This window comes from Entelurus aequoreus, linkage group LG20, assembly GCF_033978785.1.
Source record: "Entelurus aequoreus isolate RoL-2023_Sb linkage group LG20, RoL_Eaeq_v1.1, whole genome shotgun sequence".
Classification (NCBI taxonomy): domain Eukaryota; kingdom Metazoa; phylum Chordata; class Actinopteri; order Syngnathiformes; family Syngnathidae; genus Entelurus; species Entelurus aequoreus.
This window is the reverse complement of record NC_084750.1, coordinates 20904487-20917529: the sequence shown is the minus strand read 5'-3', so window position 1 is coordinate 20917529 and position 13043 is coordinate 20904487. Positions and strand designations below refer to the sequence as shown.

The 13043-nt window shown below is 42.3% G+C and overlaps 1 protein-coding gene across 2 annotated transcripts in view; it reads right to left on the bottom strand.

Moving 5' to 3' along the window:
- LOC133636021 (ephrin type-A receptor 7-like) overlaps positions 1-13043 on the bottom strand; it is a 584329-nt gene that overhangs the window by 529761 nt on the left and 41525 nt on the right. The gene's annotated exons all lie outside the window — the stretch shown is intronic.

Genomic DNA, 13043 nt, shown 5'->3' with positions numbered 1-13043 from the left:
TGAGGGCGGAATTCCCCCCGTGGCAAGCAGCGTGGCTGCACCTGTAAACACTCTTTCTCTCTCTCTCTCTCTTTGCGGCGAGCTCCTCACGTGGCACGTACCTCCCGATGACGTAGCACACAAACAGTGCAGTATGCGCAAAGTTTTACTTCTGCCACCAATTGTAGCGTCCAGAAGAAGTGCACATCAAGTCTGACGCTCTTTTTAAACTTTTATTGAGCAAGCTATACTAACACAGCTCAACTTATCTCGTTCCTTCCACACGCACGTCTCCTCACTCCTCATTTACGCAACTCAAGAAGACAACATCTACTTCAGCAGGTCGTTACACTATATTCTTTAAACACAGCAACGTGTGTACCACAAATAAGCACACAGCTTTACCTTTACTTGTCTTGTTGAAAACACGCCATTCGTCATCAACTTTTCTCTTTTTAGTCGCTGTGCGCCTTCCCTCACAGGACATACGCACAATAACACTTTTCAAAATAAAAGCAGCACAGTTGTATTGCACGCACGACAAAGATGTTTTTTTAAATTTATTTTGTAATTTGAGATTGCCGCTGCGCGCACGAGCATACGTCCACACGGAAGTAATACAAATAACGCTTTTCAAAACAAAAGCAGCACCGTTGTATTGCACACTCGAAATAGATGCTTTTTAAAATTTATTTTGTAATTTATAATTGGCCTCACGCGGGCCGGACAGGGACGTACAAAGGGCCGGATGCGGCCCGCGGGCCGCACAATGCCCAGGTCTGATATACTGTATATAATTTATATGTATTTATTTATTTATGGAAGAGACATTTTTGTTAACAAGTTAAAGGTGTTTAATGATAATACAAGCATGCTTAACACATATAGATTCCTTTCTTTCATGAAGACAAGAACATACGTTTCCCATTGAAAATCTGTGGCGCAATATGAAGCCTAAAATACCACAACGGAGACCCCCGGACTGTTGAACAACTTAAGCTGTACATCAAGCAAGAATGGGAAAGAATTACACCTGAAAAGCTTCAAAAATGTGTCTCCTCAGTTCCCAAACGTTTACTGAGTGTTGTTAAAAGGAAAGGCCATGTAACACAGTGGTAAAAATGCCCCATGTGCCAACTTTTTTGCAATGTGTTGCTGCCATTAAATTCTAAATTAATGATGTGCAAGAAAAATTTAAGTTTCTCAGTTCGAACATTAAATATCTTGTCTTTGCAGTCTATTTAATTGAATATACACTTAATTGCCAAAAGTATTTGGCCGCCCATCCAAATGATCAGAATCAGGTGTCCTAATCACTTGTGACCTTCCAATTAGCCCACGTACAGTACGCAGAAAGCTTCATGGAATGGATTTCCATGGCTGTGCAGCTGCATCTAAGCCATACATCACCAAGTCCAATGCAAAGCGTGGGATGCAGTGGTGTAAAGAAGGTCCCCACTGGACTCTAGAGCGGTGGAGATGAATCAGGCTTTTCCATCTGGCAATCTGATGCACCAGTCTGGGTTTGGAGGTTGCCAGGAGAACGGTACATCTCGGACTGCATTGGGCCAAATGTGAACTTTGGTGGAGGAGGAATTATGGTGTGGGGTTGTTTTTCAGAACTTGGCCTTGGCCCCTTAGTTCCAGCGAAAGGAACTTTGAATGCTCCAGGATACCAAAACCTTTTGGACGATTCCATGCTCCCAACCTTGTGGGAACAGTTTGGAGCGGGCCCCTTCCTCTTCCAACATGACTGTGCACCAGTGCACAAAGCAAGGTCCATAAAGACATGGATGACAGAGTCTGGTGTGGATGAACTTGACTGGCCTGCACAGAGTCCTGACCTGAACCTGATAGAACACCTTTGGGATGAATTAGAACGGAGACTGAGAGCCAGGCCTTCTCACCAATGCACTTTTGGAAGAATGGTGGAAAATTCCTATAAACACACTCTGCAACCTTGTGGACAGCCTTCCCAGAAGAGTTGAAGCTGTAATAGCTGCAAAAGGTGGACCCACATCATATTGAACCCTATGGGTTAGGAATGGGATGGCACTTCAAGTTCATATGTGAGTCAAGGCAGGTGGCCAAATACTTTTGGCAATATAGTGTAAGTTGAAAAGGATTTGCAAATCATTGTATTCTGTTTTTATTTACGAATTACACAACGTGCCAACTTCACTGGTTTTGGGTTTGGTACTTCACCATCGGTGTCCTTACGATACAGAATATCGACATCAGAACGTACTCACTATTACACAGTTAATGTCAGCTCCACTCGGGCTTGTTTTGCTGCATTGCTTCGGAAAAGTATTTATTTCCGGGTTAAACCAGGCAGAATAATAATGACGAATGGAGGTAAACACAGTTCAGTGAAAACTCGGTGCATTTAGCAATTAGAGACCCAGCAGGCTCCAGGAAGGAACGCCTTTGTCTCTCTCACTGTTTTGTTGACAATCACCAGCTTCTCCCCCGGCGTGTCTCCGTAATCAACCCCGTCTTTGATTTGCTGATTGAGCCAAACAGCGTTGCGATTGACCACCGTCCTAAATAGCCTCTCCACCGGCTGTCGTAGAGGTGACCTGGTTCCCGGGTCACCTGGCGTCCAGCGAGCCGGTTATCTATAACGGATTGACTGGCAGACTAATTGCCTCGCAAACAGGAAAGCGACGGTTAGAGCTGAGAGGAAGCCGGTAAGCCGCAGGGGGGCACCTCGCCGGCCACTCAGGCGCTGATGACACTGATTGCAATCACCACAGTTGCGCATACAGCATGCATACAAAAGCAGACACCAAAACACGCTGTGTTGTAACAATATCAATATTTTGGTACCGGTACTAAAATAATTTCCATACTTTTCTGTACTTTACTAAATAAAGGGGACCACAAAAAAATTGCATTATTGGCTTTATTTTAACAAAAAAATATTAGGGTACATTAAACATATGTTTGGGCCTGCCAGGTCTGTCCGGCAGGCAGGTCTGACCCGCATTGTGAGGGTCTGCTGGGAACGTCTGGCAGAGTCTCCTGTCAGAGAGAGTTTCAATTCCCACCTCCGGAAGAACTTTGAACATGTCACGAGGGAGGTGCTGGACATTAAGTCCGAGTGGACCATGTTCCGCACCTCTATTGTCGAGGCGGCTGATTGGACCTGTGGCTGCAAGGTAGTTGGTGCCTGTCGTGGCGGTAATCCTAGAACCCGTTGGTGGACACCGGCGGTGAGGGATGCCGTCAAGCTGAAGAAGGAGTCCTATCGGGTTCTTTTGGCTCATGGGACTCCTGAGGCAGCGGACAGGTACCGACAGGCCAAGCGGTGTGCGGCTTCAGCGGTCGCGGAGGCAAAAACTCGGACATGGGAGGAGTTCGGCGAGGCCATGGAAAACGACTTCCGGGCGGCTTCGAAGCGATTTTGGACCACCATCCGCCGCCTCAGGAAGGGGAAGCAGTGCACTGTCAACACCGTGTATGGTGCGGATGGTGTTCTGCTGACCTCGACTGCGGATGTTGTGGATCGGTGGAGGGAATACTTCGAAGACCTCCTCAATCCCACCGACACGTCTTCCTATGAGGAAACAGTGCCTGGGGAATCTGTGGTGGGCTCTCCTATTTCTGGGGCTGAGGTTGCTGGGGTAGTTAAAAAGCTCCTCGGTGGCAAGGCCCCGGGGGTGGATGAGATCCGCCCGGAGTTCCTTAAGGCTCTGGATGCTGTGGGGCTGTCTTGGTTGACAAGACTCTGCAGCATCGCGTGGACATCGGGGGCGGTACCTCTGGATTGGCAGACCGGGTTGGTGGTTCCTCTCTTTAAGAAGGGAAACCGGAGGATGTGTTCCAACTATCGTGGGATCACACTCCTCAGCCTTCCCGGTAAGGTCTATTCGGGTGTACTGGAGAGGAGGCTACGCCGGATAGTCGAACCTCGGATTCAGGAGGAACAGTGTGGTTTTCGTTCTGGTCGTGGAACTGTGGACCAGCTCTATACTCTCGGCAGGGTCCTTGAGGGTGCATGGGAGTTTGCCCAACCAGTCTACATGTGCTTTGTGGACTTGGAGAAGGCATTCGACCGTGTCCCTCGGGAGGTCCTGTGGGGAGTGCTCAGAGAGTATGGGGTATCGGACTGTCTGATTGTGGCTGTCCGCTCCCTGTACGATCAGTGTCAGAACTTGGTCCGCATTTCCGGCAGTAAGTCGGACACGTTTCCAGTGAGGGTTGGACTCCGCCAAGGCTGCCCTTTGTCACCGATTCTGTTCATAACTTTTATGGACATAATTTCTAGGCGCAGTCAAGGCGTTGAGGGGATCCGGTTTGGTGGCTGCAGGATTAGGTCTCTGCTTTTTGCAGATGATGTGGTCCTGATGGCTTCATCTGGCCAGGATCTTCAGCTCTCACTGGATCGGTTCGCAGCCGAGTGTGAAGCGACTGGGATGAGAATCAGCACCTCCAAGTCCGAGTCCATGGTTCTTGCCCGGAAAAGGGTGGAGTGCCATCTCCGGGTTGGGGAGGAGACCCTGCCCCAAGTGGAGGAGTTCAAGTACCTAGGAGTCTTGTTCACGAGTGAGGGAAAAGTGGATCGTGAGATCGACAGGCGAATCGGTGCGGCGTCTTCAGTAATGCGGACGCTGTATAGGTCCGTTGTGGTGAAGAAGGAGCTGAGCCGGAAGGCAAAGCTCTCAATTTACCGGTCGATCTACGTTCCCATCCTCATCTATGGTCATGAGCTTTGGGTCATGACCGAAAGGACAAGATCACGGGTACAGGCGGCCGAAATGAGTTTCCTCCGCCGGGTGGCGGGGCTCTCCCTTAGAGATAGGGTGAGAAGCTCTGCCATCCGGGGGGAGATCAAAGTAAAGCCGCTGCTCCTCCACATCGAGAGGAGCCAGATGAGGTGGTTCGGGCATCTGGTCAGGATGCCACCCGAACGCCTCCCTCGGGAGGTGTTTAGGGCACGTCCAACCGGTAGGAGGCCACGGGGAAGACCCAGGACACGTTGGGAAGACTATGTCTCCCGGCTGGCCTGGGAACGCCTCGGGATCCCCCGGGAGGAGCTGGACGAAGTGGCTGGGGAGAGGAAAATCTGGGCTTCCCTGCTTAGGCTGCTGCCCCCGCGACCCGACCTCGGATAAGCGGAAGAAGATGGATGGATGGATGGATGGATGGATGGATGGATAAACATGTTTATTATTGCAAGTTTGTCCTTATATAAAATAGTGAACATACTAGACAACTTGTCTTTTATTATTAAGTAAAAAAACAAAGGCTCCTAATTAGTCTGCTGACATATGCAGTAACTCTAAGTCATTTATCATTCTATTATTTTGTCAACATTATTAAGGACAAGTGGTAGAAAATGAATTACTAATGTACTTATTCATTTACTGTTAATATATGCTTACTTTCTCTTTTAACATGTTCTATCTACACTTCTGCTAACATATGCAGTAACATATTGTGTCATGCAACAGGAGAGCAACCAGCATCCTCAAGGACTCATCCCACCCAGGTCACCACTGGCTTGAACTCTTGCCCTCAGGGAGGCGCTATAAGACCATCAAAGCAAGGACAAATAGACTGAAAAACAGTTTCTATCCTAGAGCCAGTGTTTCCCACACATTCATTTATTTGTGGCGGCCCGCCACGAAAGAATTACGTCCGCCACAAAAAAATGTTTTTTTTTTTTTTTGTCCTGTCCAGCTTCTCAGGAAAATCATATAGTTGATGTAGATGCCCATATAGGCTGTTCAGATTTACTTTACAAAAGAGAAGTGTAGGATACTTCTCTTGTTGCCTTATTTGTATTTGACCACTACTGTTTTCTGTTTATTTGTTACTCACTGTGGCAGGACACCTCTGCCTCTGTTTCACTTTATGTTGCTGGTAAATAATATGGTTGTAGTAGTAGGCTAAAGTTAAATTATTTAGTATGCACTAATTAAAGGGGAAGAGCTTTAAGAGACATTTTAGCTTTTATATTTTATAAGATATATTTATTGTAAGAACCACAATTAATAAATATATTTCAGTGAATAACGTATTGTTCAAATCTGTATATAAATATGCACATAAAGTGTTGTAATTATATTGCAAAATGGATGGATGGATGGACGTTTAAAACAAAACTGTTATTATTAATTAGTAAGTATACATTTTTTTAGCCTTTTTAGAGAAAATCATATCATTGTAGTAAATTATGCAAATTACTCGATGATGTCATGGATTGCTGTCCAATTTGTTGTTTCCATACAATGACAATAAAGGTATTCTGATTCTGATGTATCATTCTATGTTGTCAAAATTATTAAGGACAAGCTGTTATAAGTGATTATTAATCTAGTTGTTCATTTACTGTTAATATCTGCTTATTTTCCGTTTTAACATATTATATCTACACTTATGTTAAAATGTAATAATCACTTATTCCTCTGTTGTTTGATACTTTACATTAGTTTTGATACCAAAAATGTGGGTATCAATCCGATACCAAGTAGTTACAGGATCATATATTGGTCATATTCAAAGTCCTCATGTGTCCAGGGACGTATTTACTGAGTTTACAAACATAATATACATTTAAAAAAAATTATTTTTGCAAGCTGGGTAACGTTTTCTGTGGTCTGGAACAACATGGCACACAAACAATTATGAGAAATGCAGCCAATATTACATAAAAATAATGAGTCATGAGACGTGCAAATATAAATTAAATACACAGAGGACATAAGTAAAGGAAATTAAATGAGCTCAAATATACCTACAAACGAGGCATAATGATGCAATGTGTACATACAGCTAGCCTAAATAGCATGCTAGCATCGATTAGCTTGCGGTCATGGATTGACAAAATATGCCTGATAAGCACTCCAGCAAATCAATAAAATCAACAAAGCTCACCTTTGTGCATGCACGCACAGCATAAAACGTTTGGTGGACAAAATGAGAGGAGTAGCATAAAACACGTCTTTCTGTGGCAGCATCGGAGAAAGTTGTGCATGTAAACAAACTACGATGAGTTCAAGGACCACTGAAATTAGTAGGACAAAACGGTGTGTGCCAAATACTCACATCAGTGAATCATGTTTAACATAAACAGTGGGCTTTCTAACAATTAGGAAGGTGTGTGTCATGTTTGTTCTCTTTAAAAAAAAAAAAATTAAAAAAAAAAATATATTTTTCCCCGCCATCGTAGCCATTTTCATACATTTTTTAAAAAGCTCCAGAGAGCCACTAGGGCGGGGCTAAAGAGCCCCATGCGGCTCTAGAGCCGTGGGTTGCTGACCCCTGGTCTGTCACAATGAAAAGATTACATTTAGTAAATGATAAAATGCTTTATTGACTCGTATTATTTCAGGGCTTTCGCGGGCCGCATTAAATGATATGGTGGGCCAAATCTGGCCCCCGGGCCTTGAGTTTGACACCTGTGATTTAAAACATATATATATTAAATGTTGCTGCATTTGGGCAGGTTTGCAGTGTATTTTTAATCCTGTCATACAAATTTGATTGTGTTAACGTAGAGCCTCAGTAATAACCATGAAATAGTCAAATAAAGATTTAGTTTAAGATCTAATCATGAAGTCCAATACATGAGATTTGCTTAATAATGAATACTCCTAACACTGTCACACTGGAACCAGTTTAAAAATGTTAGCTATTGTGTTTATACTTTGAGTTATGATGTAAAGACCTTTGTATACAACTAAATCAGAAAAATCAACAGCACCCGTGGCAGAGTACAAACAAATTAGCACATTTTCAAGGAGTGTTTAGAAATAAAGGCTTTTTGTCAAGTCTTTCCAATTTGAGGATTCTGTTAAAGCTGGAAACTTTCCGTGGGAGTTGGTTGTATTGTTTTTACTGACAGAGACAAGTTTTCTCTTGTTCCCTGAAAGAACTTTGCAAACAGAGTCTGAGAACAAGAACATTGATTTTGTTTTCACTCTCACAGAGGAAGCTAAATAATTCCTGGTCAACAACACTTAGTACAGTGATTCTCAAACTCTTTTCAACAAGTGCCGCCTTAGGAAAAAATGTGTCTCTCCAAGTACCACCATAATGACAAACATTAAAATACAGCAGCGCAATAGGCCAAAGTATTCATTAAAAACAAGGCTGATGCTTTATCTAACAAGTGTATTTAATAGTATTAGCCACTGTAACATCAGTGTTTCCCACACATTCATGTATTTGTGGTGGCCCGCCACAAAATAATTACGTCCGCCACAAATAAAAACAAAAATAAAATAAAAAATAATTTTTTTTTTTTTTTTGGTCCTGTCCAGCTTCTCAGGCAAATCATATAGTTGATGTAGATGCCCATATAGGCTTTTCAGATTTACTTTACAAAAGAGAAGTGGAGGATACTTCTCTTGTTGCCTTATTTGTATTTGACCACTACTGTTTTCTGTTTATTTGTTACTGACTGTGGCAGGACACCTCTGCCTCTGTTTCACTTTATGTTCCTGGTAAATAATATGGTTGTAGTAGTAGGCTAAAGTTAAATTATTTAGTATGCACTAATTAAAGGGGCAGAGCTTTAAGAGACATTTTAGCTTTTATATTTTATAAGATATATTTTTTGAAAGAACCACAATTAATAAATATATTTCAGTGAATAACTTATTGTTCAAATCTGTATATAAATATGTACATAAAGTGTTGTAATTATATTGTAAAATGGATGGATGGATGGATGGATGGATGGATGGATGGATGGATGGACGTTTAAAACCAAACTGTTATTATTAATTAGTAAGTATACATTTTTTGAGCCTTTTTAGAGAAAATCATATCATTGTAGTAAATTATGCAAATTACTCGATGATGTCATGTGACCTCGCCCATAGCCACGCCACCACCGCCACAAGTATCTTGCCAGTTTATGGGAAACACTGAACATTATATAGTTTGAACAGTAACAGTGTTTGAATACTGGAAAATAAACTGTACTTTAATCAAGTGATTCTTTGGTGTGCCACTCGATCAAGGATTTTTAAACTGTGGTGGTACGCGGGCTCCATCTAGTGCTAAGCCAAATAATCACTTAATGAAAGTACAGTGTTTTATTTTCCTATATTCAAACAGTGTAACAACCCTCGGAACGGATGGCATCAAGTGTGGTTGTGGGATAGTACATAATAGTGTTATCCAGATACCAATATTTTGGTACCGGTACCAAAATGAATTTCGATACTTTGCGGAACTTTTCTAAAAAAAGGGTACCACAAAAAATTGCATTATTGGCTTTATTTTAACAAAAATATGGTACATTAACATATGTTTCTTATTGCAAGTTTGTCCTTAAATACAAGACAACTTGTCTTTTATTAGTAAGTAAACAAACAAAGGCTCCTAATTAGTCTGCTGACATATTGTGTCATTTATCATTCTATTATTTTGTCAACATTATAAAGGATAAGTGGTAGAAAATGGATTATTAATCTACTTGTTCATTTACTGTTTATATCTGCTTACTTTCTCTTTTAACATGTTCTATCTACACTTCTGTTAAAATGTAATAATAACGTATTCTTCTGTCGTTTTGATGCTTTACATTAGTTTTGGATGGTATCACAAATTTAGGTATCAATCCGATACAAAGTCATTAAAGGATCATACAATGGTCATATTCAAAGTCTTCATGTGTCCAGGGACGTATAGTAGTATCGACTAAATACACTATTTTACTTGGTATCATTACAGTGGATGTCAGGTGTAGATCCACCCATGGCATTTGTTTACAATCAGGTACACCGGTGAGCTACGGTGTGTAGTGAATTCCTCATCCTGCAGGGATGATACTTGTTATTAACATACTTTATTTGTCGCCATGGAGGCGAGGATTAGTGATTTAGAAGTAGCTAAAACTCTGCCGACAGTGGCTGGACTTTAGCCGCTAGCTAGCTAGCCATGTCTTGAAGCACCTCTTCCTGAGGGCGTTTCAGTGTTATAACTTCACCTTTATCGTTAGTTTTTAAGCTAAAATGCGTCCGTTCTCCCTTTTCTGTCTACACACTGTGTCTGCTTGTAAGTACTCTGTGTGCGTGCGCTGCCGAACATGCTCCTCTGATCGTGAAATTAGCAATGACACAACGTGACGATGACGGGAGAGTGGGGGGCCGGTACGTTTCAGAGGCGCTATAGTACCGAATATGATTAAATAGTATCACGGTACTATACCAATACCGGTATACTGTACAACCCTAGTACATAGTGTATACCGCACTCCTCGAGGCCTTAAGAGCTGTGCTGCACAATATGTTGACATGTCAGGGATTCTAGCTCATTGGCTTACACTGCTTGGTTCCAGTCCTATGTACCAACTTCTGATTTAGAGAAAACTGTGGTGTAAATTTAGCATAATTTACCAAAATTCAAACCAATCAGCTAACAGGACTGAAAACACATGTTGCCGTTGTGTTTTAAGTACCGTATTTTTGGGACTATAAGGCTCACCTAAAATCCTTTAATTTTCTCAAAAATCAACAGTGCACCTTATAACCCGCCGGTGCGCCTAATGTACAGAATAATTCCGGTTGCGCTTGCCGACCTCAAGGCAATTTTATGTGGTACATGATGTAATAAGTGTGACCAGTAGATGGCAGTCACACATACAAGATACGTGTAGACTGCAATATGACGCCAGTAAACACCAAAACTTTAAATGTTCCATTGAAAATAAAGAACATTACACACGGCACTCAAAAATCTGTCAAAATGTTTTAGTATGACTTTGAAGCCGCACCGCTTGATGGATTGTCGGCCCATTACAGCTACCGTAGTCAGAGATACAAGTATTACTATGGTGTGTGTATAAGGACTGCTAAATGGCAGCCATTAGCAGACATATTATCTGGCGTTTTGTTTCACAATATTATGCAAAACCAACTTTTCTTACCTTCTGGTACCTGCTGATGTGTATTTGGGATCTGCATAAGATCTGTAGCCCGTGCAGTAATCGATAAGCTTCTTCTTTTTCTCTATCTTCTTGTTATGGGACATTCATCCTCCGCTGTTGCCATTTCTTAATATAAAGTAGTGTAAAGTTCTTACTTATATCTGTCAGTAAACTCGCCATGAAAGCGCTAAAACATACCGGTGTAGTGAGTTTACATTGTTCACCCAAGGAACTTTAGTTATTAGAGAGTTCTGGTCGGACGGTTTTTCACGGGCCTTGTTGTTTCCGGATGAGGAGACGCTGTTATTGTTTGAAGTAAAGTCTGAATGTCATTCAGTGGCCTAGTGGTTAGAGATCGGAAGGTCGAGAGTTCAAACCCCGGCCGAGTCATACCAAAGACTATAAAAATGGGACCCACCACCTCCCTGCTTGACACTCAGCATCAAGGGTTGGATTTGGGGGTTAAATCACCAAAAATGATTCCCGGGCGCGGCCACCGCTGCTGCTCACTGCTCCCCTCACCTCCCAGGGGGTGATCAAGGGTGATGAGTCAAATGCAGAGAATAATTTCCTTGCACGCTACACCGCTACAACAAAGATGACGGGGAGAAGACGCTGTCGAAGGTGAGCCACGTAAATAAGACCGCAAACAAAACGGCGCATCCTGAAGAGACTGTCAGAAAGCGACTTGAAGATGATCTGTAAAACATCATCTATGCAACATTTTGACCAAAGAACCACCATTACATGTTATGTAGACCACAAGGAAGTGTTTTACATTTAGAAAAAAATCATAATATGAACCCTTTAATGCGCCTTTTATATAAAAAAAGACCTGAATAGACCCGCTCATCGGCAGTGCACCTTATAATCCGGTGCGCGCCCTATGGTCCAGAAAATACGGTATAATTTTGTTTTCCGTAAATTAGATAGTGGTAGTGAGACTTTATAATTCTTAAATATTGGCTGCAATTATGGCTGGTTTTGGAGGCTAACTCAACAAAACCAGTATCTCTTAGGGCTCTGGTTCACTCTCCTATCTACTCTTCTACTTCCACTTTTCACGAAAAATCTCATCGTACAAACCTCATTCAGAATTTGGGTTCAGTTCAGAGATTTTAAGTAGAGTTCATCAGTCTTCTATGTGTGCTAGACACAGCCTTATTCAATGCCAGCTAAAGTTAAAGTACCAATGATTGTCACACACACACTAGGTGTGGCAAAATTATTCTCTGCATTTGACCCATCACCCTTGATCACCCCCTGGGAGGTGAGGGGAGCAGTGAGCAGCACCAGTGGCCACACCCGGGAATAATTTTTGGTAAGTCAAGCCCCAATTCCAACCCTTGATGCTGAGTGTCAAGCAGGGAGGTAATGGGTCCCATTTTTATAGTCTTTGGTATGACTCGGCCGGGGTTTGAACTCACGACCTACCGATTTCAGGACGGTAGGTTAATACGTTGTACCTATTATTCCAAAGTCCGGCTGGCTTAGATGCATGCTACACCGCCACAACAAAGATGACGGGGAGAAGACGCTGTCGAAGGTGAGCCACGTAAATAAGACCGCCCACAAAACGGCGCATCCTGAAGCGACTGTCAGAAAGTGGCTTGAAGATGATCTGTAAAACATCATCCATGCAACATTTTGACCAAAGAACCACCATCACATGTTATGTAGACCACAAGGAAGTGTTTTACATTTAGAAACAAATCATAATATGACTCCTTTAATGCGCCTTATAATCCGGTGTGCCTTTTGTATGAAAAAATACCTGAATAGACCCGCTCATCGGCAGTGCGCCTTGTATACGGGTGCGCCCTATGGTCCAGAAAATACGGTATATCAAAATTGTAGTAAAAAATTTATAAATCATTGAACAATTTTGTTTTCCGTAAATTAGATAGTGGTAGTGAGACATAATAATTCATAAATATTGGCTGCAATATGAAGCATTTGATCCCCCCTCAATTATGGCTGGTTTTGGAGGCTAACTCAACTAAACCAGTATCTCTTAGGGCTCTGGTTCACTCTCCTATCTACTCTTCTACTTCCGCTTTTCACGAAAAATCTCATCGTACAAACCTCATTCAGAATTTGGGTTCAGTTCAGAGATTTTAAGTAGAGTTCATCAGTCTTCTATGTGTGCTAGACACAGTCTTATTCAATGCCAGCT